Here is a 26,630-nt window from a genome sequence, read left to right as displayed (position 1 = left end):
TAGCAGGCAGCTCCCCTAAGGATAACATAGAATGATGAATTTTAAAACTGAGCGTGTTCATTAATAAAACACAAGGATGCAATAATATACTTTGAGACTGGAGCGTGTTGTCACGTTGGTTTAAATGCATCCTGGGAGCAGGGCAGAGAGTTCCTGTGCTTCTGTGAAAGAAGAGGAAAAAGAGGCTTATTTATTTGTGGCTTCCTAACTTCTCTATCTGACCAGTGTAATGTGGCACGCAGAATGTTTGTGGTTCAGCTGTTCTATTCCTACTTACTAGAGCATTGATTTAGTTCGTTATACTTCTGGATTCAGAGGAGTCTTTTTACTCTACTTCTGTTGTGCCAAACACGGTGGGGACTCTTCTCTCTAAATAGCTGCTGTAACAGACGCGATGGTGAATAATAAAACTGGAAGTTAGCAGAGAGGTCATATGAAGAACAAATGATGCTGTTATTGACCAAAGGTGCCATCGTGCCATGGTCTTCATCGACAGATCTAATCCCAGTGTGTGTTTGGAGTCAGATCTGCTGACTTCAGGAGCTAAAATAAGTCGATACCATTGAATTATCTTTCTCCTTGCATATCTTAAGTTGAACATAGTAAGTTGTAGCCTGACAGCTGTGCAATCTGCAGAAGGCCACAGGGCTGCGTGGCTTCCCTGAGGGCATCATTTGGCCTGCAGAACATTTATTATGGCCGATGTTGTGTGTAGCAGGCTCAGCATTGACCTCCAGAAGCAATGCTAATACATTTATGGGCCTGATGGCTGGAAGAATGAGTGCAGGAGACAAGGGTTTCAGGCTTGGAGTCTTTTTGCAGGGCAGAAGATTGTGATTAAAGGAGGAAAATGGCACGCGTAAATTCAGGTCAGTAGGAGATGGCTGAGTGAAGGGCTGCTCCTGGTAGAGAGCTGGAACAGAAGAGATGCTGGAGACGCTGTCTGTGACTGCTGTGGAACAGAACGGGAAAATAACCTGTTCCAAGGGAGTCTTCAACAAGTCATTCTTATGCAAGGCTGTCTCTGCGGCACTAAATATCTAAGTAACTGGGCTGTGACTGGAATATAAACATATTTTCAGGAGACTCATCTTTGAGCATCACCTGAGGGTTCCTGGCTTGGCAGCAAAGCTAAGTGCTGCAGGAGGTTGTACCACAGGTCACTTCCTAAGGAGGATGTGGCATCATCTGTGTGAATGTCTGATGCTTCCAGTCCAAGCACTGGGCTCAGCTGTGTACCTGCTTCGGTGGTCTTTGCTCACAATTGCAATTAAGAAGGTGAAGTGAGAACGGTTAGTCTGGTATTGCGAGGATTTGTGCTGCCTGTAGTCCTCCTGAGGAACACTGAGCAGCAGGGGGGATGAATTCGTGCTTTTTGCTGCTGTTCTCAGGAGGTACCATAGACTTGCCTGCTTTGTTAAAAACTCAAGGCATGGCAAGCAAACACCTGAGCTGCGGGAGGCCAGAGATCTGTCTCCGGCAACGACCCGTAGAAATATCCTTCATCTCGCATCAATTTGTTTAGCTGCTGTTTAAACCCACGTGTGCTTTTGGCCTCTGTCCTGGTATCAGATGTTTCCAAGTTTAACTTTGCGTGATGAACCACCTCCTTTTGGTAACGGAACCTTCTGCCAACTATTTTACTGTAATAACCTCCTGGTTTGGGAACTGTTGCTTTTGTGTTTGCCTATTCTGTGCTGGTTTGGGTTCTGTAAATCTCTGCCGTGTCCCCTGTCAGAGGTTTATTTTCCAGACTGAAGTGTCCTTAAGTAATTCATCTTCTTGCCTTTTGATGGTAACATTTGGTCATGGTGCACGTCAGTTTTTTCTGCTCCTGAATGTTCTTACAGTTCTACTTATTAGAAGCTTGAAAGAACCATTAGATTTCTGAGAGCCTGTCCGTTTACTTCAGTTCTCTGTATTCATAACCCCAGAGAAGAAAGTAGGAATTTTGTATGCTCCACATAATAAGCCATAGACTTATTTTTTTTTCTGAAAAGCAGAATTTTATGTGGCTAATCTAAAGACTCTATCAGAAAAGCTATGAATAAACCTGATACATTTCAGTGCACTGAGTCACTAGAACAATATAGTATTTAACAAGGAGCCCTGGCAGACATTGTGTGGCTTTGTGCTAAAGCTGTCAGCCACGATATGAGATGTATCTTTGTATCCTGCAGCAATTTTGTGAAACCAAATGGCTGCTGGTGTGCACTGCATCTTCTAAATGGGGACAAGAAATGCTTTGGATGTTAAACCTTCCCCTAGCCATTGGTTCAGAGGGGAAATGATATCAAAAGAGAATTATTTAGGTAAATATAAACCGGAGTTATCAAACAGGGCTGCAAGGGAAAGGCATTCCCTTCTGTCCCCTCTTCTTTGCATAAGCCATATTTATTTTATTAGTGCAGTGGCTTCCAAAAAGTAGAACTGGAAAACAACGTGATTGAAATCTGAACATTCAGGGTTGTGGTCCCGGTCTGCAGCGATGGTCTGCACGGTCTGCAGCGATGGTCTGCACGCTGGCACAAGTTTTGTGGATCTGCCCTGACTCATCCCTGTGGCTTTTGTGCTGCCCCAAGCTGAATCACAAGCTTGGTTAAACCTCCCACAGGGGTGGTTAAAGTCCTGCCCTGGGGGCAGCCTGGGAAACCTGGCCTGGGTTGAGCTCAGGACACTTGGGTGTTTTCCTCAGAGCTCCGTGGACCATCCAGAGCAGTTTTTCCCTGTCTTGGGGCTTATCTCCCAAGTCCTGGGGTATCCTCAGCCATCCTGCCACTGGGTTTTTCTTCCTCTTTCCTCTCTGCCACCTTCCCAAGTGCTTCCATCCTGCTTTTATTAGTAAAACCCAAGAAACCACACCGTCATTCAGGCTCGCCTGTGCTCCTGGTGGCTTTTGTTCTGGTCAGGACCCAGATTCCATTCTCCTCAGCCAACCCCATGTTTGAAGGGGCCCATGTTGATCACAATTAGGGCATGGTGACCATTTCTGCCATACCATAATGCCAGCCTGATACAACTCTTATGTGCAATTCTGTGGTATCACAGTGCTGTAAATTAGACCTACAGGTGTGCACGGACCAAGTCCTCACAGCGATTTTTCTCTTGAAAAGGCCAGCGTTGCTGCTGTGTCCAAGCAGATTTGTCCCAGCACTGGTGATAAAACACCAGGTCCCTGAAGCCTCACCTGGCCTGCCACGGTGTCTCACCCTGGGCACGCCGAGCTGCCTCGTGCACTCACACAGTCCTGAATAGGAGCTGTGGGGTCCCCTGGGACAGGGGACACGTACTACACGAGGAGGAGGAGAGAGGGAGAGGAATACATCCAGAAACCATAGCTTGATCTGGGCTCTGGCACTATGCAAGGTGTCCCAACCCCTGCTTGTTCAAAGTGAAGAACTGTTGGCATGAGTTATTTTCATTCTTGTCTTCTTCATGTACATAATATATATTATATTATGTTTATGGTTCTTATTCTTTTTACATGTACTTCTGTGAAGTTGCATGCAGCTAGCATGCCAGCTCACAGCAAGCCTACTGTAACAATTCCAGATGTAGTTCTGTAAGATGGCGAATGGAGAGTAATTTTTAATCTGGTTGGGATAAGAACAACCAAACTGGCTGTTTCTCTTGTTGGTTTCAGCGTTATTTTTGGCTGGGCAGCCCTTAGAGGGTTTAAATGTGCCAGACATTGATCCTTCTGAAAGGATCAGCTCATCCTGGACAGCACTGGAATACTGTGTTATTTATATTTTAGTTTTATTAGTACATTGAATAGGCCAGCATGGAAAGAGCATGTAAAATGCTGAGTTAAATGTTGGAATTTTGCTCTGCCCAGAAAAATCTGTGGTGATGGAGACTCCTTGTAGGTTAAACCTCCTGTGTTGGCTTGGAACGAGGGAAGGTTCGGAGGGATCCCTGCTGTGATCCGGTGGTGGGGAGCTCTGAGAAACCAACAAGCGCCATCACCCAGGGGACTTTTTAATTTAATAAAGCCATTGAAAGGGAGCCTTGAGGCTGCATGGGACAATGCTGAACGGCAGAGCTGCAACAGACTGCCTTTGTGGCAGGATGACAAAGCCGGCAGTATGTGCTCAAGTGCTCCTGCTTGCTAAGCCTGTCCTATCAGTTTGGGTTCTGTTCTCCTCCTTTCCCCTCCAGGAACCGGTTCGTATCTAGGTAGAATAAGCCACTGTTGGTGTGTTTATTTCTTTTCTGCTCACAGTTCTTCTTGAATCACATGGTGGGTTAGAGGAAGAGCACTCGAGTGAGGCTCAAGCCATCAGGTTGCATGCAAGATCCTCTGTAATGTGCTAATGCAGGTCTGCAACTCTCCAGCTCTCTTATCTTCTTGGTGTTGCTATTGTTCTCAATATTAAATAAATAAGCTCGGCTTTCCCATGTTGGACTGTGGCTCCAGCTCCCCTGCTGTTGTTCTCCAGGCTGGTTTTGGGTTTGTTCCTGAGCTGTTCCTGGGAGGGTATCTGAGCAAATTCCCTAGCTGTGTTTTTCATGTTGTCTCTGCTGTAGAAACAAGGCTCTAGAGCAGTTTCTTTCTGCTCCTCTGATGTCTTGTGTCACCATCTAAAAAGGAGGGGGCAGAATCTAACCATTCCTGTTCAGAAATATCATGCAGGACTTCCTTTTGGAGCAGGAATAAACATTTACTGACACTTCTAAAGCAGCAGAGAGAAATAGGCAGAGAGTTACTGAGCTTGTAGCTGCGATTTTGATGTTGAGGTCCAGGATCATGAGGCTTTTCACATGTTCTCTGTGGGACCGTTTTCCACCAGCCTTGTCTTTGTACTTATCTACAAGTGTGGTTTGTGGGAACCTCTCACTGAGCATGTGCCTTGTTCTCAAGATAAAGCAGCTGATAAGATAATGTGGATGATTTTGTAGGGCTACATACAGAACAAGTTGGAAGTACAGCTTATACCAGCCTGGAGAACTGGGGGATGATGTGGGATCTCTGTAAAATAAAGGATACCTTGGCTCTAACCTGTATCCCGGCCAGGGAAATAAATCTGAATTCAAATCGCATCCAAACTTGCCAACAGGGTGATAGGCTGAGGCGTATGAGGGCTCCCTGTGACAGGAAACGGTGGCTTTTCCGATAATTTGTGAAGCAGAAGCCTTGACTGTTTGTGCTCATTAAAACATTCCGTCGTAAGAATGGGGTTAGTAACCCTGGGGAATGGCCAGAATTCGGTTTGATTTAAGAACTTCTCACTTCCCTTGGCTTCTGGTGAGTGCGATGCCATTCATTTATCCAAAAGCAGGTACCAGCAGCCTACTCCATTGGAAATAATTTAAATCTATTTGGACTTTGGCATCTGGGAAAAGGGAATGGTGTTGGAGACTAGAATGTTCCAATGTACGAAGCCAGAGAACAGAGTAAAACTTGCTCGTGATATGAAAATGTTGCAGTAATGGTTTAATATAATAAAGCTATTTCGAAGTGGTTATAAGAGTATTAAAATGGACTCTCTGAGAGGTTTGTATTACTATGGGAATGATTAGGAAGAGGGAACAATGTTTCCCAGCAGCTCTCATTTGCTTCTGGGCATAAAATCTGCAGAGAGCTGGACGGACACACTTTCTGGACACCCTCAGACTTGATAAAAGATGGAGTGAAGTTTCTGTTTGGATAAATGTGCATTAGCTCACGTTGTCAGCTGATTTATTTCTTTTTATGCTGAAGGTTCACGTGGTAGTTTGGAGAGGCTGCTGGGAACAACCCTGGGGAGCAGGAGTGAAACCCTCTTGGCTTTTGTGCAGGCAAGGAAGCTCCCAGTGCAACGTGATCACAGGCGGCCCTGATATGCAAAGGATTTACTTAGTGGAATTGTTCTGTCATCGCTCGGCAGGATAATTGACTTCTGATTAGGAAGAAAATACAGCCCCACGTTTGTATTTTGAAGTTGTAAAGTCCCCTTCAAAAGGCAGCAGCTGCTCCCATGCCTGTATTGATGTAGCAGCTGTTGTTTCAACAACTTGTTTCTCTCTCCTTCACACTCCTTCCTCCTCCTGTTGCAAATCAAAGGAAGAGTGGGAATCAGTGGTGGTGTTTTTCCAAAAATAATAACCAGGTTATTACCTTTTTCACTTTGGGAAGTGTTGTTTGTTGTGTGCTTCGTGCATTCAGTGGCTCTCAGACCTGCTGCTCTCTGGCTGTTTAGATGATGATGCTGATAACTGGGTATACTTACTTCTTACAGACCTTTCTTCTGTCACTCCCTCAAAAGCGAGCTGAGATTTGCACCTCCCTTGGGCAGCACAATTCTGATGTGGAAGTTGGGGACGCCTCACTTAATTTTAGAGGAGGAAATTTAGCTCCAGAGTGGTGAGCACAGGGTGCAGGTTCCATTGCTTTTGCCTCTATGAACAGACTTCAGCTTGGCCCTGCATTAGGAATTGATGAAGATTCAGATTATTGGTTTGTGTGTTAATGTTTACACACTTGAAACAACACAGGGAAGATTTTGAAAGCCAGTGCGAAGTCATTCTGGATCTGGAATGAATTGAGGGGTGTTGCACAGAACCGCAACCCTCTGTACAAGTGTTCAGTGGTGGCTGCTGCCCTGAGCAACACAGCTTATCCAGGCTATAATGCAGGTTTTATAAGGCAGTTCCTATGAAAGCATTTTCAGAAGGGAGATCTGAGCTGGGAAGGGTGGCGAGTGAATGCGTTGCCACACTGACACTGTCCCTAAGGAAAGGAAGGGGCATTTCTCCCCTTTCCCCTTCTGTCTACTGCCTGGATCCTCTGCTTCATCCCGCTGATCCAGCTGCTGCCGTTCCCTGTGTACAGATTTCGTGTCCTTTTAATTCCGTCTCCAGTGCTCACCGTGAGGCATCACAGAGCCAATGCCTTTGAGGAGGAGAGGAAACCTTCGTTAGTTCTCCAGGGAGCCAATTTATACCCATCCTCTTGGGTTCGCCAGTCAAGTGTGTCTTTGTTTCTATGCGGTTCTGCCCCTGAGATCGTGTTGTAAGAGCGAGATGAAGTGTCAGTCTGCTGCTGTCTGCGGGACTATAACCGCACGCTTTGGAGCTTCAGCAAGAACTAGAAGGAGAGTTGACAAAAATATTGAGACTGAAATTGGATGTTTCAGCCTTTCTGGTAGAAGTTGGGTTTTGTTCTCTCAGCACGTCGTGGATTCTTTCAACCTTGAACCTTTAGGCTAAAGCACTTCTTAATGATTATGATTAGTTTATATTATCAGCAATACTAGGAGAAGATTAGAAAGTGTATGTGGGGAAAAAACGTGTTCTTACCCTTGCCAGCCCTGACAGAAGATATCACTGGTATATGGAGGCGTTTAAAAGGTGTTTAGACCAGGTTCTTAGGGACATGGTTTAGTGCTGGAGTTGGTTACGTTGTGGTTGGACTCAATGATCCTGAGGGTCTCTTCCAACTGAAATGATTCTATGATTCTATTACTGTCTGATGTTAAATGTTATTTCAATACATTAAAAAATTCATACATATTTAAAGGAGTGTGCGTCGTGGCTGCTCTTTTTCAAGCCATGATTAGAAAGAAAATAAATTGGGACAGAAATTGGCTACTTGCTGTTGAACCCTGAGCTTTGCCTAATAACCAAAATTAAAAGTTCTGTATGTCTGCACTGAACACAGTTTGCTCCATCCAGAAACTTCTTAAAATGGAGCACAGCCTGAATGGGAAAGCTTTAAAAAGTCTGTTGGAAATTCCAAATCAGCATGGGGTAGACAGGAACACATCAACAGGAGAAAACAACCATGTTCTCTGCCTGCGCCGCCCGGGCTTTGTGTGCAGAGGCTTTTTCCCTTTTCTAGAGGAGGTGGAAATGCAGAGTGGCTTAGGGAAGTGAGTGGTGAAAACCAATGCCTTTGCTACATTTCCTGATGGTTTTTCTTGCTCAAATTAAGGCCCCCAGGTTTCCTTTTCTTCTTTTTCCTCCTGTGTGTTTTATTCAGAGTTAAGTGTTCCCATTAGATTGTGCGTATGAAAGGTACTGGATGCTGTCTGAGGTGGATAATAAGGGATTAAACCAAGAGCAGCATAATTTATAACGTGTGAAGTGATTCTTTTCAGTGCATTAATGAGCGGTGACCCAAGCCCAGGTAAATTGTCTGGAGGTTTTTTCCCCATTTCTCCTAAACCTGTGATCATTTCCCTCCCCAGGCAACCTGTCCTTCACCACCATTAGCTTTGTCTCAATTTTTGTCTACATTCAAAAGTTGAACCACTTTATCCATAATTGATGTGCGCTCCTGTAGGGCAGGGAGCGCTACGGTGATATAAAAGCATTTAGAATAGAATGGCTCATTCTTGCGTTGGGAGAGGAATAATAGACGTGAGATATGGCTTTATAGTTACAAAGCTGTCTAAATTTAGAGTGTGGTTTTGCATTGTAGCTGAACTGCTACCACGTCAAGCTGGCGCTGCCTGGAAAGGTTTTGCTCCCGGCTTTGTGCTCCCACTGATCTTTTTGTCTTGATATGGATCCGATTCCTTCCTTCTCAGTACAGATAATTTCCTTCCAGCTTAACTCTCTGAATGAGCTCGCTGTGGATCCAGGTTTGGAAGCTGGGGAAGAGATCTCTCTTTTTGGCAGCAACAGGCCATTAGATCAGCTGAGCGACAGCGCAAAACCACATCCTAAAGGAAGTCTCTCTTGCCGGTGTTTGAAAGGTATTTGCAGTTGTTCTGCTTTCTCTCCTGTGATAAGTGATGTGTTTTCATATTACTTTGTGGTCCTGAGTTCTTAATTCTCCTGGAAAAGCTGCATTTGCGTACGGCCACCTTGCTTCAAAACAAGTGCGGAGAACTGAGGGCAAACCTTTTCTATGGCATGTGATGTTCTGTGTGTTATGGCCAACTTGAAAACATCATTTAAAAAAACAAGTTTTGCTGTTTCTTGTTGGATTTTTAATAGAGCTCATTGGCAGATCCCTCCCCAGGGATTTTTCCAGAGTCATTAGGCTCAGCAAAGGATGATGTGAGAGTCTGCGATGTAAGAACCTGCTGCTTCTCTGAAGTGTGGAACATTTTCTGGCCATGAGAGCTGCAAAAGGGGCCCTGACACCACCCCTGAGCAGCTGCAGGGTTGATAAGAGACATGTTTGGGATGCTGAAGGGAGGCCAGAAGGGTTACGGTCTCTCTCTTTAAATATGTGATACAGATTATATCATAGAGGGGGAAAAATCCTTAAAGGACAGTGATCTCCAGAAGAAAAATGATATTATGAGGCCACAAATAAACAGGGACTGAGAGTTTGGAGGAGGCTTTTAGTTATGAGATCTGCAGCTTTAGAATAGCAGTTTGGATGGAAAAAGAGGGTGAGTTCAACAACCAGATGGGCTTCTTCGAATACATTTTAATGCTTTTCAGAGAGGGTTTGAGTTGGTGTCTGCAGCATGTTGTGCGTGATGTAGGAGGTCGATCACGTGCTTGTTTTACTCACTGTCACGATTCAGGGGTACTGAGTGATGGTTGTTTTGTGTGATGTGTGTGCTGTGGGGTTTGCGTCCCGTGAGGGCAGGAGGGGCTGAGCTGAGCTGGGGGTTACTGATCCGTGGAACCCAAGCAGGGTTTTAGTGCCATTTCCAGATGTTAATGTGATAGTACTTTTAATGCTGTATTTGGAGGGAGAAAGCCTTGTTGAACATAACCTTGGGCAAAGCTTAAAACAAACAAACAAAGTGAAATGGGAACCGATAAAGAGCTGGCTGTCACACAACTATGGGCTTGCGTGGGAAGGCCAAAAATGTGCTCTGCCTCTTATCGTGAAGAACGAAATAACAAGTCCTGCCCCTCGCCTACACGGACAGAAGACACCCCCTGTTAGTGCTGCTCCTCCTGCGTCTCGTGCTGGGCCTCAAACCTCTCCTTGGAAGCCAAACCTCTCCTCAAACCTCTCCTTGAAGATCAGAAGAGGAGGGTTGCTGCTCCTCCGTGTTGGAAGGTGCTGCTCTGCGTCCTCAGAGGGCGGTGGAAATCCAAACCAGTCTGAAAACTGCCAACATTTGTCGGAAGGACCCCGGGGCGGCAGCCAGGAAAGGTCAGTGCAGCTGCTTTGCGTTGCCGTGTGCGTTAGAACGCAGCAGCGTTTCTCATCTGACATTGCCTTGATTCAAAGTTGTCATCCAGATGGAGTGTACTGCAAATGTACTGTAACCACAAAGAGACTGAACAACGTCCTCAGACACATGGTGTGAACTGTGGAGTTGTCCTCTTGTCCAGCAGGAGTTGGGCTCGATGATCCTGGTGGGTCCCTTCCAATTTAGGACATTCTATAGACATTTCTGTGAAAATTGCTCTGAATGCAATGGACGTCTCTAATGTTTCCATATCTATCTCACTCTGTGCACTCCTAATTTAAGCAGAAACCAAGGGCATAGATGAAACTTTTGAGCCAAAAAACTTCGACTCTATCACTAAAAGCCAATACATGCAGTTGAGGTGCATTATTTTAACCCCTGAATTACCACCATCCTGGGTGAGCGGGTTGGAGAAGCAGCTCCGAGCTGGATGGCAGAGGAATCGTGTGTCTGCTTGGGAAGAGCTGGATCTGGCACGTGGGGCTGGGCAGAGGGAGCATTTGGGGTTCCTTGTGGGTTCCCTGCGAAGGGTCAGAGTGGGGGTAACTAAATGCAGCAGCAAACATCTGCTGGCTCCAACTCAAATGTTTCTGATGTCTCTTGGCAGTGCCAGGTTGCAACAGCACATGTAATATTGGACTTGCACAACCAGCTATATGGTTCCCTGGCTCTGTTTCAGGTTTTCATGGCCTTAGGAGCTGCCTCTGCCTTGCGTTAGCAAAGAGACGATGGTGGCCACCTGTGTGACAAGGCTGGCTTCTCAGTGGTGCCTGTGGCTTGTAGCAGCCTGGTTTTACAAACTGAACCTTGCAGCTCCTGTGCAAAGTTGCTGTGAGCTTGCAAGCTCCAAGAAAGCCAGTTGGGACACTGGCTTAGTCTAGGGGAAGCTTTTCATCTTCTGCGCTTGGTCTGAGCTCTACTTGCGGCCTTGGACAGTTCTGACTGGCTGAGCAGAGTGGGCAGGTGGTGGTGAAGCCTGTGCTGTGCCCTCTAGGCCGTGGTGTAACACACTAAACATATCAGAATATAACTTTTATATCTGTCTGTCTGTCTGTCTATCTATCTATCTATCTATCTAACATAGTTACAGTAGGTTGGTGTAACTAGTGGGTGCCTCTGAGTATCTGAGCTCTGCAGAAGTCACACTGTCCGACAGCATTTCTGGTGAGTGCCAATATCTGAATAAAATGACCACACTGGGTGGGATTTTAAGCCAGGCAGGCTGGTGGAGTGGGGTCAGAGAGCGGCTGATGTGATGGCCAATTTGGAAACGTCCTCACCTCCACTGCTGCAGGAAAACATAACCTGAGTAACACTGAATTAGAGTAAAATAGAATCTAGAGCATGAGACTAGATGATCTGAATGGCAGTTTGTATCCCCAAACTCTTAATTCCTTGGTAGTTCCTTTAAGTTGAATAGAAATTTAACTTGGTGCACTCAATGAATATGAAACCCATGGGCCTGTTCTTGCTGCTGAACTGACATGTCCAGGGGATCTTCAACAGGGACCTGTGTTTGTCCAGCTTCGGGGCAGCACCCGATGGTGGGGGAAGAGCCAACGCTCTTTGTCACCTCCGAGATCCTCCTTCCCTGTTCAGCAGCATAAGGCTGAAGGGGTCTTTGTCGAGTATGTGTTAGACACGAAATTAGAACAGAACTGAGGTTTTAAACTACATATATTACAGTATTATGTTCCTATCTAAGCTTCTCATAGGCTATATACTTATGTTGGGGTGAGATTTTTCAAAACTAGTGGATTTTATGCTTTTAAGTGTCTTAAGTCCTTGAGTGTGCTCCACTTAATTTTAGGTTTCCTTTCCAACTGCATCATTAAATATATTTCTAACTGAAACATACGCTTAATCAGCTGCCTCAAGGCTGTGTTGTTTTAGCAGCAGAGACCAAATATGCTTATTTTCATGGTAAGATCACAGGCATCGGCCACCACTGTATATTTTGGCTTTTCAGTTCACATGTATGTTTATGCATATTCTTCCTGCCCTTGCAGATGTTCTCCGCTACTCTTTGTAGATCCAATAAACTGACCCTTCTCCTCTTAAATACAACATTTTCCATGTCGATTTAGCGAATAATTGACAGGTTTTCTTTTGAGGATAAGCTCTTCTTTTCACAGAATACAACAGCCCTGCCAGTGTAGGTGTCTCAAATACTTCATGCTGCTTTTGCTTCTTTTGGTAAATATTTCACTGCTCGTTTTTATCTCCACTGGTTCTCCCTGCTTTAACCCAGTGTATTGGATTAAATTTACACTTAACATTAGTTTATTGTGCCTCACTGGAGAGTGGTGTATTATATCAGTATATGGAAAGCTCGTTTGGAATGGTAGCAGTAGCTGTTGATGGCATAAAGCTACTTTGAAATACTCAGGTATGCTGATATAACGTCTAATTAGGGGGCAGATGGATGAAACCTGATTGTTACTGGATTTGCAAGCGCTTGCCATGGGCTCAGTGACAAGGAACGTGGCCAAAGCTGAGGACTTAGTCCCTAATTGGAGCATCACGTGGCGAAGATCCTAGAAGTGATTTTCCTCTTCCAGGAGGAGAAAGCTGGCGTTAGGGCAGGCAGATCGCTGCGGTGACGAGGACACGCTGGGACGTTTACCTGGACAGCAGCTTTACAAAGGTGGGTATCTCTAAAGCCATGTTGAGAAGCAGCAATTCTGCAGGGAACGGCTCTCAAACATGGGAGACACTTCACATCGTGAAGCCCCCCCGTTGGTCTGGAAAGGCTGAATCGTCTTGGATGAAGATGAAGAGCAAACGAAGAGCTGTTGAATTGATTTTTTACAGCTCCTGAGGGGATGGTGTTGCTTTAAAGCTTGTTTGTAGTATTCATACGCGTCTTTCTTGACCTGCACGACCAGAGCTGGCTTGTTTTTTCTGCAGAGTCGAGATTTCTGTTGAGGCAGTGATCAGAGGGAAAGAAGTATCAGCTCTATTGGGAAGGGGAAGGCTGCTGGACTCAGAAGGTTGATTTGTATTTTTGATGGTGGATATATCACAGAATCCCAGAATGTCAGGGGTTGGAAGGGACCTGGAAAGCTCATCCAGTGCAATCCCCCCATGGAGCAGGAACACCCAGCTGAGGTTCCACAGGAAGGTGTCCAGGCGGGTTTGAATGTCTGCAGAGAAGGAGACTCCACAACCTCCCTGGGCAGCCTGGGCCAGGCTCTGACACCCTCACCATGAAGAAGTTTCTTCTCAAATTTAAGTGGAACCTTTTGTGTTCCAGTTTGAACCCATTGCCCCTTGTCCTGTCACTGGTTGTCACCCAGAAGAGCCTGGCTCCATCCTCCTGACACTCCCCCTTTAGATATCTGTAAACATTAATGAGGTATATCTGTGGAACGCTTCCGAAGTAGAAAGAGTAAATACCTTATGTTAGAAGTGCCTGAGATATTCATTCTCCTCTCTGCAAAATAAGGATAAATACTTCTTGATCTGCCAAAAGGGGCTGTGTGGGTTTAATTAACGTTCGCAAAGTGCTTGTGGATAGCATCTTTCATCTGAGAATCTCAAGGCAAAATATGTTCTAGGCATTCTCACTCAGCTTTGCAATTATTCCTCCAGCTGTCGTGAGCTGTGCCAACAAAAACTACTCTCCTGTCATCAGGGGATTGTTGGTGCCTTGTGACTTGGTTGGATTTTGAGATTTTCTCCCCCCACTCCATCCCCCCCCACACTTGCAACGCAAAATACAGCACGCTCTCCAAATCTGGGGGAGAGAATAAAACCTATTCTTTTCCATCACAATCTATTTGCGGGTCACTTCATGTTCTCTTTTGCCCCACTTTTTTGGTCTGTCCCCTGTTTGGGGGTGATGGTGTCTGTTTCTTTCCCTTTTTTTTCTTTTTTAAAAATATTGCCGTAATTTATTAAAGCCCCATCACTCCAGATAGGCATGCTGGCCCATTCACTGTCCATCTTTATTTTAAGGTGCATGCAGAATACTAGATTAATTCCTCCATTCTCTGGACTCAGGTTCCCCTGAGCTCATACCCACAGCACTTACAGAGTTAAGACCTCCGGCTTTGTTCTCCTAAATGCTAATTTTATTGCTGTACTTTCCGAAAACCTCTTTGTAAAAATCAATATTACTCAAATTTAGTTTTTAAGGAAGGCTTGTATGTATATAGTCTCCAAGAGAATAATGTTAAGCTTAATTAATTAGTTAGGGGTTTGTGTTGGTCTCTGCTCCCCAGGAACAAGCGCCAGGAGCAGAGGAAACGGCCTCAAGTTGCACCAGGGGAGGTTGAGGTTGGATCTGGGAACAATTTCTTCCCCAAAGGGCTGTGGGGCATTGGAACAGGCTGCCCAGGGCAGTGCTGGAGTCACCAGCCCTGGAGGGGTTTAAAATACACATAGATGAGGTTCTCAGGACATGGGGCAGTGCTGGGGATGGGTTATGGTTGGATTTGATGATCTCGAGGGTCTCTTCCAACCAAAACGATTCTATGATTTTGCGTATTGGTGCCGGATTTGGTGGGTTCAGAGGTGGGCTGAGCACAGGCAGCCAACCAGGGAAGTACAGATATGGGAAAACAGCTTTTTGGGAAAATGTGGCACCTCAGAGCACCCCCACAAATCTATTGCTTAGATAACTGTGGCTATTACTGTTGTGAGGATTCATTTATCTTGACTTAAAAAGCTTCAGATTTTTTTTTTTGTGTTAACTTGAAGAAAGTGCAAAATATAATTTGAAGTCTTGGAACATTTAAGCTCATAATTATCTGTGGGAATGAAGGCTACAAAGAAATGACTTCAAGAGCAGCTGCGTACAGCGCCTTTCATCAGCCTGTGTGTTAAAGCTGGGTCTGTTTGCTTTAGCGCTTAAACCCTTGCTCCTGTTTGCCCTTCCTAGGGAGCGATGCTGTGGGAGAACGGGCTGGAGTCTGTCCCACCGCGATTGAAAATTGATCCGGTTCTTAGTGGCAGATTCTTACATTATTGGCAAGGGTTTAAGAGCCAGAAAAATAAAATGCAGCGTGATAACTTGTTTTCTCCTCTTTAAATCCCAAGTTATACATCGTGGGGTACATGGTAAGATGTGGTTATTCTCTTCCTGGTGCTTCTGGCTTGAGGGATTTGATGCTCCAAATTGAAATGAATATCCCTGGTTCACACGAAGGGTGCGGGGAGTTGTGTGACTTCATGAAGATTTGTGTCCCCATTTGTCAGCGTGAACTTCATTATGGGAGTAGAAACATCCGACTCCCACATAAAATGTACCAAGTTTCTTCTCCCCAGAAGAGAAGTCTGAATTCTGCCAAGTGTGTCGTTGATGGTTTTCAAGGTAATAAATCTCAGCACGGTGCATGCACCTCGCTCCTCACGGCGTCTGGGACATTTGTCGGGTGAGCTGCCATCCCCCCCTGCCTCCCTGTGCTTTGGTGCCCTAAGAGAGGATGGAAAATCTTTGAGTGAACGGCGACATAACCAGCAGGTTTGATTAAAACCAGAGATGAGCTCGTCTGAGCATCCTAATAATAATTTGCTACTTTATACAACTGCTGAGGTTTGAGCTTGTGGCAGCACTTTTCCTGCTGCAATGGACTGCCATTGCATTCACCAAGAGGGACATTCCCGATGCTGGTCTCAGCTTCTGAGTTCATCTTTTTTGCTAAAGAGCTCATGGAGTTTGAGAAATGTCAAGAAATGTTGGTATTTGGAAATAGTTTTGCGTCACTGTGTGATTTGGAAGGGTTGGGTTTTCCCTCCTCCCAACCCCATTTCCCATCTGGTGACCATATGCCCCGTTTGGGGCAATCATAGACGCAGAGTGTCCTGAGTTGGAAGGGGATTATAGAGTCCAGCTCCTGTCCCTGCATGTGACAACCCCACCATTCACACCGTGTGTGCAGATGCCTCTTGTGGCAACTTGGTTGTTCATGACCAACAACCCTGAATGGGAGAAGAAAGTGGCTTTGAGGAGACACTTGGAAGAGGAAATGAAGCCAAACACATGTACAGAATTTGTTTCTGTAACCCTGAGCTCTGATCACGTGCAGTTCTGCAGCGTAATGATCTTCACGGCTATGGACGAGTTGAGTGAGACGAGCAACCAGGGAGCCCGTCAAGCTGTAATCTAAGACCAGGATCCAAAGCACTTCTCCACCGTGCATCATCTTGTGGGTTTATAGCTGAAAAATGGGGCTTCTGCTTTTTCAGGGGCTTTTTGATGTTCCAGTAGAGTTCCATCATCTGAAGAAAGCTCAAAACTACATCTCGGAAATCGTAGTTCTGTCATTTCAAGCACAGCCTTGTGTATCATTGCCGGATAATTAGTCTCTCTTCAAATACAGGGAGCCGTCATCATGCATTCCTCTCTCTGCTGCTTTTCAGCTCCTCTCTGCTCTGGGGCTCTTCTGTTCCTGGAGCACAAGAGATCAACAAGGAAGTTCGTCTTGATGTGTTTCCTTACATATGCCTTAATTACAGCACTTGAGGGATTTTTTTCCCCCATCTCTATCTTGTTTAGTTTATCTCATTGTACGCCCTTTCCTTTTGGGCTGGATTTAATTGCCGAGCCGCGTCTCAGCAACTTCAGCTGGTATTTAGTCATCGCTCGCTTTAGAAGTTGGGCGGAAATCCATTCCTCGTGTTTGACCTCTCTGCCTGCCCCGCTGCCCTTTTCCTTTTCCGAGCAGCCCAGTGTTTCTGAAGCTGTGGGTGAGTTATGAGTTGTTCCCCCCTCCACCGGGTCGTATTTTCTCTAAACTGCTGTGATTGATTCAGTTTGTACCCTCCGAGCCGTCTTTTTCACTTAAGAGTTGACTCAGTAAAATGAACTGGGAAAACAAATTTGTTATTCCTTAATATTTTCAAACTCCCTGGTCTCCCATATATCTCTTATTTTTAACAGAAACCTCCTATTGAGCCCTTTTTAAGAGCTTTTCATCATGATTTTTCTCTTAACTGGGCTACTCAACGAACAAGTATAATATCCTTAAGCGTCATATAACGCTTTGCATTCCCAGGATCTCGAGCAGCCATACGTTCACAGCTCGGTGGAAATACAGCGAAAATCCGATGGTCGACTAGAAAAACCCATCACGCTTCAGTCTGGGAGCAGCAGGTTTGCCATGGGGTGTTGGGAAGAAGTGCTGGGAGGTTCGTGGCTCATCTGCACAGGGATATGCAAAGTAACACGAATTCCTCTCCCCGGGTTCTTCAGTTATTTGAAGTTTATGGAATGTAGTTCTTGCTCCGAATGAAGTTTGCCTGAAGGTTTGGTTTAATTTCCTTCCAGAGTCAAATTAAGCTAATTCGAAAGAAGGTCATCTCTGCAAATAGAGGTGTGGTATGGTTGAATTAATTGGCTTGGATTAATACCCTTTTAGTGAAAATAGCGTGATTTTCACCGTGTGGCCCTGTAGTGAAGTCAGCGCTGGGTGACGACCCAGGAATTCTTGCCGTTGTCGAAGTGCTTTTCACTTGCTTTTATTCCTGTCCCATTTCTGTGCTTTTGAAGGGGGTGTTTAGTATTTCTTATCATGTGTTGGTGTGTGCGGAGCTTTCCCTGCACCCAGCAAATCCACCGCGTCGCCAAGTGAAACCTGCCTTTCTATGCTATAAGATGCCTTACGTCTAGTAGCCCGGTATTCATTTTAAAGCAAGTAATGTTTCTTTCCAGAGCAATAAAGCAATAAATAAGGAAAGCTTCCTCTGTACTTTTAGGAAATTACAATTTTTGTTTATATGTTTTTCTGAAATCAACCATGAAAACGTTAGTGTTGCTGTGAGATGTAAAGGCTTTAAAGATGCTCCAAAAATGAAAAATGGTCTAAAACGAAAGCTTGGACAGCTCATGGATCTGTTCTCCTGTTGAAAACGCGTTTCCCTTGTGGCCATAATAAAGGCTGAATAATCTTGCTTAGCACTTGATTCTCAGATTTCAGGGCAGATCCTCTGGATCTACACACGTAATTCATCTTTCCTGGTGCTGGTTTTCATTGTAAAATCAATAAACGGAGATAAAGAAGAAAAACAAGCGTTAAGATCTTTGAGCGAAGGGGAAGAGCTGATGCTTTTGCAGGTACTTGGAAGAAGTGAAGTTTAAGCCATTTTCCTCATCTCGAGCTGCTGTTCTTTTTATACTTATTGACTATTAAAAGCTTGTTCATTCTCCAGTTCCTGCTGGGAGGGGAACACTTGCACTCATCTGAACTCTCCCAGATGGCTGTTATTATAGTTTAGTGTGTAAGCAGCGGAGAGGGTCCTACAAGTTCTCTGGAGCACCACTAAATAAAATTATATAAAAGCCCTTAATATTAGTCCTCGTATATTTTATCTTGCCTAGTCCTGTTTTCTACCTGGATTGTGTTACAGCATTTTAATTGTAACAAATTCTGTAGTTTGACTGTGATGACTGTTTCATAATCTGGCATCTTAGGTGCCTGTAGCAGCTTTGATTGGCATCAGGAATTATTGTCACAGCATCAATTTCAGCCCGTGAGTAAATACTTGAAGCCTGTATGAGTTGTGTGGCCGTCGTGTGCAGCGATCGGTTGTCATTGACACCGCGATAACGCTGTTGTCATGAGGATTAAAATTATACCGTGCCTTTCCTGAATGAATGAAATGATTATTTAAGTATTAGATAAAGGATAAATGGGCTTTGTAGTTGGGGTTTTAGCCTGATAAGTTAGTTTGAGGTTAACCTGCTTGTTGAATTTTAAATGTTTATATTCTTTTAGTCCCTTTTGTTTAGTTAATAAAGCAAATACAGCTGGAAACTTTGGTGGATGAGTTCGCTTTTTGCCAGGAACAAAGCGAGAGCCACCAGGAGCTGCAGAAACACGCGGTTCTGCCTTCGCGCACCTATAAGCACTTAAAAATACATACAGTGATTTGATCTGCTGCTTTTCAGAGCTCACAAAGTCTGCGTGGTGGTGTCAGGATCTCCCAAAGGGTTTCACCCCTTCTGTGGAGGTGGCTGCAATGACCCAGTGCTGCACCATGAACGTTTCGAACGGCCAAGGCTGGGGACAGTGGATAAGGGGATGGACAGTATTGACGGTTCCTTCTTCAGTCTTACGTGTTGGTTTCAGAGCGGTTTGGGGAAGAAGAGAAGCATTAGTTTCATTTCTTTTCTTTTTTTAAGACAGGAATGTGTTTGCCCCACAGGTCAAGGTTTTTCCCCAGGCAAGAGTATAGAATTTATCAACCAGAAGCCCAAAGCTCTCAGGACCAAGAGCGCTCGTTCCTTGGAGCTGAGGTGTCTCATGGTGACCCTAGAATATACAGTGTAAAGAAACCTCCAGAACAACTCAAAGAAGTCCTGGTCACTTAATTGCATGTTTTCTACTGTCACGTCTCTGTGTAGGGACCGAACTCTTCCAGGTCAGGGCCTCTCTTCCAGGATGGTGCACGGGGACTGTGTTCTTGGGACCATCTCTGTTCACGTTGCAGTAGCGCACAGTTGTATCACCATTAAACTGGTAGTGACTGGTTTTCCCATGGCAGGATTGTCCCTGTTCTAGTTTCTCTTGTCTGACGTTACTATAAAAGTGTTGCTTTGTCTTTTGTTGTTAGAAGGTTGTTCTGCAGACCTGTTTGCAGCCTTAAAACTCTCTTTTTTGTGGTGTTACTGCCTGTCAATGCAGGATCTTTCTCTGCTTGGTCTTTACCTTTGAATATTCCCTCCCCTGCCAATGTGTCCAGTCCTTAATGTGAAAGGAAAACATGGGAAATCCTAAGCATTTCAGCAAGAGGTTTTAGCTACAAGTTCTGGTTATGAGGTGTGTGGTTGAGGGTGGTGGGAGAAGCGAGGCCCACGTTTCTATCCATGGTTTGCGCCATCCAAGGGCCTGGGCTTCCCCAGCACCAAAAGAAGAGAGGCAAGGGCTGTGAATTGCTCAAATTACACATATATATATATATATATATATACTTAATCAATTAGATCATGTAAAAAATTATATCCCACATGGTCTTGAAGGTTTTGGAGGAGAAAGAACAAGGCTGCTTCCTTTTGGTGAGCAAAGAAGTTAAATAAACCAATAGGTTGCCTTAGATGCTACCTTACTGACTCTATTTCTTCATACCATGGCTAGAACTTTAGACTCTACAAAAACTGTGTCGTTTGGTTTATTTTTTTAGGAACAATCCAAGACAAGTACCTAAACCTGTTTGCTGTTCACATTGGAGGCACGTCAAACATCTTGTGTTAGCAGAACCAGGCTCAGTTGAGGCTACTGCATAAAAAGATGGTCAAAATGAGTCTCTCACTCCTGTCTGCTGTTACTATGAAATTCCCATTCCAGTTTGGATGTTTTGTTTCCTTTTTCAAACAAAATTTTACCTCCTTGTGAATCCAGATGCTGCGCTTTCGGCCTTCACACGCGGCTTTCTCAGATGGGATTTCTCATTTGAAGTATATGCAGCTCTTTGAACTGATACAGTGAAAGCAAGTCGCTGGTTTTGTTTTTATTCTCTTTAGTGCTTCTTCGCAGGTTTTTGCGGTCTAGAAGCGCCTTCTAGGAGCTGGAAGAATCAAAAGGAGATCTGAGGCTTCTCAGTCTCGCGGTTCTTCTTTGCACCAGCTGGGTACCTCTCAGACGTGCTGTCTCAGATGCTAAAGTTAAAGCCACCGGCTTTTATCTGTGCAGCCAGCATGTGTGGATTGCAAATTCCGAAGTTGATAAGTGAAATTACTAGGAAATTGCCATTATTTAGGTCAGCTAAATGTCTTTGAGTTGCCTTTTGTGTGTATTCATTTCTTGTTGCGCCCATACTTCAGAAGCTGAAGGAGCAAAGTGCTGTGGGCAGCACTTCTTGTACACCAGTAGCCTTTGGAGTTGACATGTAGATATGTGTAGGAAAGGGACTGTTTTGAATAGGATAAGTATCTGTGCATCATTTTCAGTGAGAATTATGTACAGGTTTTCCATCTTTTCTGTTTCGTTGTCCTTGTCGATCATCTCACGGAATCACAGAATGTTAGGGATTGGAAGGCACTTCGAAAGTTCATCCAGTCCAATCCTCCTGCCGGAACATCTTTGGGGATGCTGAGATTTTGGCAGAAGAAATAGTCATGTTGGAAGTCAAAGCACAAGGGTTCAACTTGTTCATTGGGAATCAGTTTATTTGTATGGCTTAAATCTGGATCCAGGTTTATTGTCCCCAGTTTGAGCAAAGGTGTAGTCTGAGTTTGAACCTACGCTGATCAGCTCCTGCCATACTTAACGCAATTGTCTCTGTTGTGTAAAGCTTCCCAGGTTATGTTTCTCTTCAGTACAGGGGAAATTCTGCAGCGGCTTCAGAAAAGTCTATTGTATAAAAAAAGATGACACGAAGCTCCCCGGGTTGTATGAAATGGAGACGCTTTAATTGAAGGCAGGGAAGCTTTGTGTTGATGGCGTGCAGCTGCTTGTCATTGCATGTTCTTCGTGGCACATTGAAGCAGTTAGATAACAAACGTCATAAAAATCTCAGGTCTTCAGGAGATTTGGGGGAATGGAGGCTCTGTCAGCTCTTAAATGTTTATTTATGTGTGTGTGCTGTCTGTAGTGCTCTTGTTCCCTAAGGGTGGCTTCTGGGATGAATAAGAACAGCTCACAGGGGCCAGGATTTAGAAGAATCCAGGACTGAGTGACTGGCTGAAGCTCTGGGGGCTCCAGTTGTGTGTGACCCCCGCGAGCCACCCGGACGGGAGATCTGAGCGTGAAACCTGAGCAAATGCTTCATTTGCATGGTTAGTTCAGATGTTTGCAGAGTCTGTTTCATGCTATAAAGGACTAAGCTTCATCTCTGATGAGCAGGTGTTTGGCACGTAAAGAGACATCACACCATCAGCTGGGATAGAGGAGGAATCTGCTGCTGCTGTGTTAATTCAGAAGTCGTGGCTGGTGTTCAGGAAACTTTGATTTGAAGAGTTTTCTGAAGTTCTTTCCTTGCAAATGAAATGAGAGAACCCTGCTGGGCTTCCAGTCTTGTGTTCATAAACGATGTCTTGTGTTTGTAAATGATGCTGTGCAGCAGGGTCTGTTTCTAGGAGGTCCTAAGAGGTTGGTGATGGGGTTGGCTGGGCAAGTCCTGCATCTCCTCAGCTTTGTGTGTCTCTGCTGCCTTGCAAACTTGACTCTTCGTTATTACGGAGTTATCATTTAGCCTTTTGTTCCTGGCAAAGTCTGCTTTAATGCCAAATTTCTGAACTTAAAATAAAGCCCCTAGTAAAAATTTAACTCAAAGTAAGGTGTAACTTCAGACCTTGTAAGGTGCTGTGAAGGGGGTGTTGGGTTTTGTCATAGAATGGTTTGGGTTGAAGGGATATTCACAGCCCATCCAGAGCCACCTGTGCCATGAGCAGGGACATCTTCACCAGCTCAGGTTGCTCAGAGCCCCGTCCAGCCTGGCCTGGGATGTCTCCAGGGATGGTTCAGCCACCACCTCTCTGCCCAACCTGGGCCAGGCTCCCACCACCCTCAGTGTAAAAAATGTCTTATGTCCAAACTAAACCTCCCTGTTTTCAGCTTAAAACTACTGCTCCATGTCCCATCACAACAGGCCCTGCTCAAAAGTCTGTCCCCATCTTTCTTTTTGGCCCCTTTTAAGCACTGAAAGGCCACACTGAGGTCTCCCTGGGGCTTCTCTTCTCCAGCTGAATGCCCCAACTCTCTCAGCCTTTGCGGTGATTTGTGTTCATCCCATACCCTGCTTGGACACAGCGTGTTTCCCAGTTGTCGAACGGCTCTTTTGCTCTCAATCAACACTTGTGCTGTTTCCCTCAGCTTTATTCTCCATCTGTGGATGCATCTCTGTGGCAGGGGCTGTGGCTGGAGCAGCAGCAGGTTGCCGGGCCCATGGGGCTGTAGGTCAGTGTAACGCTGCTCGCTGCATGGGCTCTTTCTCTTTAGCATTCCCATGTACTTGCGTGTGGGTTTTTGTTTGGCTTGGCGAGCGTGAATGATCATTTTCGAAACCCTCCTGCAGATTTGAATATTTGGGAGATAATGGCCAAAAGATGATGTTGGAAGGCAAATGTGCAATGTGGAATTTCCTCAATGCATCCTTGCTCTGACTTGGCCCTCACAGAACACGGTGGCAAAACCAGCAATTATTTTTGTGAAAGCTGGAGATGTCTTGGGAGGTCCCGCTCGTGCTGTAGTCTTTGTTTTCCAGAGAGATTTCGGAACTGTAGGAGCTGTGTACAGCCGGCGACGGAGCTGCCACTGTTTGTGCAGCGCTTTTGTAGGGATAAGTAGGTCAGTGTTACCAAGTGGCACTCGTGACACTTCACCGTGAAAGCAAAGCGTCCTCGGTCTGTTTTCTCGCTGCTGACTTCATTCAGTGGTACGTGTTTTGCCTTCAAACTGGCGCACGATGATTTTAATCCGTGCAAACCATTACTGTGACGCTCCCTTTCTGCCAAGCGGTCTGGGCGGTAAATCCTGTAATGCAAACGTGCTGATGAACGAATTGGTTCACTGTGCCGCAGGTAGCACCAAAGTGATGGGGAGAAGATGCCGATGAGGGCTTCCCACTTCTGATACATCTTTTCTTTACAAATGAGCCGAAATTGCTTTTCTGGTGTTGAAGCTACTCTGAGGAGTTAATGCACTGTCAGTGATTCACAGTCCAGCTGGTGCAAGAGTTGTGAACTGGAAGGTGCGCTATTAATTGGGTTTGGCCCTATTTTTGAGGACATCAGGGCATTTTACAAAGCACTCGCTCTACCTCCTGCAAAGGAAAATCAGCAAAAGATCCTGGGTGCTAGAATACATTCACTTCTGAAAAAACATCAAGCTTCAGAACTGCATGATTGATGTGTCAGAAATAAGCGCTTCTTTCCTCCTTCTTTTTATTGTTTTGTTTAACTCGTGTGTTTCCTATCACACTTTTTTTAAAGACTGAAGTTTGGGTCTGATTGAATTGGAGGGGCCAGGTGGGCTCCACTAAGAGTTTTTGAGAGTTCCTGGTGTGTCTCACTGTCACAGTCAGGTTTTATTTCAGAGTCAGAGCTATGAAATAATTAAACCCAGACTAGTGAAAAGTCCTTAATTTTTCCTGTCTCCCAGGATCATCTTTTGAGACCTGAGATAATGTCCCAGGTGGGCACAGGTTGAGATGAGTGTCCCCTTTCACTCCTGTAAAAGCAGGATGGTTGGAGGGTGTAGATGAATCAATTTGGTGTAGTTACATCTCTTGGTCCTCTTACAAGCAAATCTGCAAGATGCTTTCCATCCCGCTGACAGGAAGTCTTGGTTATATTTCTAGTCCGAGCTGCTATTTGCAACCCGTGAGATCCCTTGTGAATTCCTGAGGAATGCTGCGAGCGAGGGAACCGGAGCGGATGGAGCCAATTCCCCGAGCTTGTGCGGAAGGTCTGAGATGCAGCTGGGAATAAAACCCCAGTCACCCGATACCCCGGCCCTCGCTTTAACTACTGCACAAGAATTTCCTCCTACTGGGTCTCTAATAGAAACTGCGGGGCCAAATTAAGCGGGCAGATTGTAATCGCTGCTGCTGAGCTATCCCAGCTGCAGAATTACTGCAGCCCCTCTGCTCTTTGCTACTCGTTTGGAAAGTTTGCTGCCTCTTCCCCTGCAGGGCTCCACCTTACCGCATTCCAGGCTCTGCACTGTGGGAAAAGAGCTTGAACGACCGTAAAGAGCCCAGATGTTGTGTCCGGGGGCAGGAAGCACGAGTCAGCCACCCCTCATTTGCAAAGCTAAAAATAATGAGAGCATTAATACGGATCTCTCCCTGCAGCTTGCTGGGCAGACCGGCCTCTCCACGTGCGTCTTTGTTGTAGGAGACGTACTGCGTGCTGCTTGTTAGATTAATTTCTCTACAGCGTGTTTTATTATTTGATTTGTATTACAGGAGCGTGTACAGGCCTGAGTGGAGCTCAGACCCCCCGTTAGAACATCACAGCACGACATGGGTGCCTTGTAAGAGACTCTCTGAGCCTAAAGATGTTCTAGATGGATTTAAAAGTAAAGGAGCAAAAAGGCAACAGAAGGCAGCAGCCATGTGACGTCGACCGGTGATAAACCTGAAGTGAGCTGTTTATTATCTTTTACCAGCACAATTAGTGTCCTCAGCTCATCCTCGGTCGAATCATCGCTGCCACATGCTGGCCTGTGGAACTGGGCATCGCCCCCTTCCAAAACCAGCTCTGGAGCATCGTGTGTCAGGAGTAGTTGCTTGGGCTGAGTCTGTCCGGATGGCAGATGCACTGGATAATCTTTCAAAGTGCCTTTTAGTCCCTTTTTCAGTGATTTAACGTCGGGGTAGCAAGTGGGAGAGTGTCTGGACATTCTCGAGTGTGACGACGTGGGGAACAAGGTGATCAACGTAGCTTTTGTTCCTGAGAGCATAGATTATAGTAACGTTGCTATGGCCACAGATCTCCCTCAAATTGCTGCAGCCAATTCATGAATTTCCTTTTTTATTACATCCTAACACTGAAAATCAGCCAGGCTGCCAGAAACCTCTCCCAAGGAAATCTCTGCCGCTGGAGACGTCAAGAGCTGCAGCAGAGGCCGGAGTGCAGGTACGAAGCGTTGCTCTACTAGGGGGATGCTGTAAGAGAATCTCTTGTTGCTGTAATTTTGGGATGCTTTTGAGGCTGAAGTAATTAAATTTCTCCTAAATATCTAGCTGCTCACTTACATCCCATGACTCCCTATTAATTAGTTACTGCTGTCTCCAGGGTAATGGGAGTATCAGGATACCTGAGTTTCGTAGGCAGTCGAGTCCTGTAAGCTTTATCCTGCTCTGTTCTGCTCCCTGTGGTGCTTTCTCAAGGGAAAAAAGGCAAATAGATGCTTTCTCAAGGATAAGCTTTTATTTTTCTTTCTGTTTGTAGCTTTGCTTGCTCACAAAAACGCGTGTACCGTGCGGTGTCTTGGGCAGCAGCGTCCCTCCAGCAGCTGTTTGAACCCGAGCACCGCGGGGGTGAGGGACTGGTGTTTGTTTTTCTCTCTGTTTTCAGATCCACGTCTTGCCTGGACTTGCCCAGCCAGCAGAACCTCTTATCTCTGTGGGGAGAAAGTTGGTTTTGGCTGCAGCGTGGTTTTCTCAGCCCGTGGCGGGTTGGAGATGCTGACGCTTTATCCCGGCAGCTCCAACCTGAGTTGCTTTTGTGGGGGTTCTGTTAGGACTTGGGGAGCAGGGCTGTAAACATGACCCCAAAATGCAACTTATTTCTTCACCACTGACTGCCATCTGTGGCTCTGGGTAAATTATTTAGCTCTTCCTTGCCTTAATTTGCTTAATTATTGCCTTCCGAGTTAAAGCTCTGATAATTGATGCTGCTGGTTGCACATTGAGGCAATGACACAAACTCTGGGCTTCCGGAGGGGACAGTTTCAGCACAGTTCCCTCTTAATCTGTAGCCAAATGAATAGCAAAACTCTTTACTGTGTTTAATACGACAACTTAGAGGTGACAACTGAATTTATAACACAAGGTTTAGGTGTCAGTGTGGGATTGCTTGCCTGTTCTACCATGGATCCTAATAGGTGGTGCTGGTGGGACCTTGTCTGGAAATCAGATGTTATTTTGATC

At 45.4% G+C, this 26,630-nt stretch overlaps 1 protein-coding gene across 12 annotated transcripts in view; it reads left to right on the top strand.

Moving 5' to 3' along the window:
- The window catches only part of EXTL3 (exostosin like glycosyltransferase 3), a 159,470-nt gene that overhangs the window by 48,505 nt on the left and 84,335 nt on the right, over positions 1-26,630 (top strand). For 2 of the 12 annotated variants that reach the window (XM_071807167.1, XM_071807170.1), the window contains exon 3: positions 24,942-25,614. The exons of 7 other annotated variants lie outside the window; for them this stretch is intronic. The gene's annotated coding sequence lies outside the window, so the exon portion shown is untranslated. Of the gene's footprint in view, positions 1-8,533; positions 8,682-9,871; positions 10,052-12,642; positions 12,739-24,941; positions 25,615-26,630 lie in introns of those variants that run through there. 3 more of the 12 variants (XM_065833542.2, XM_065833541.2, XM_071807172.1) reach the window with 3 other exon arrangements.

The sequence above is a fragment of the Patagioenas fasciata genome, chromosome 3 (genome assembly GCF_037038585.1).
Source record: "Patagioenas fasciata isolate bPatFas1 chromosome 3, bPatFas1.hap1, whole genome shotgun sequence".
Lineage (NCBI taxonomy): Eukaryota > Metazoa > Chordata > Aves > Columbiformes > Columbidae > Patagioenas > Patagioenas fasciata.
This window is presented reverse-complemented; position numbering and strand designations above follow the sequence as displayed.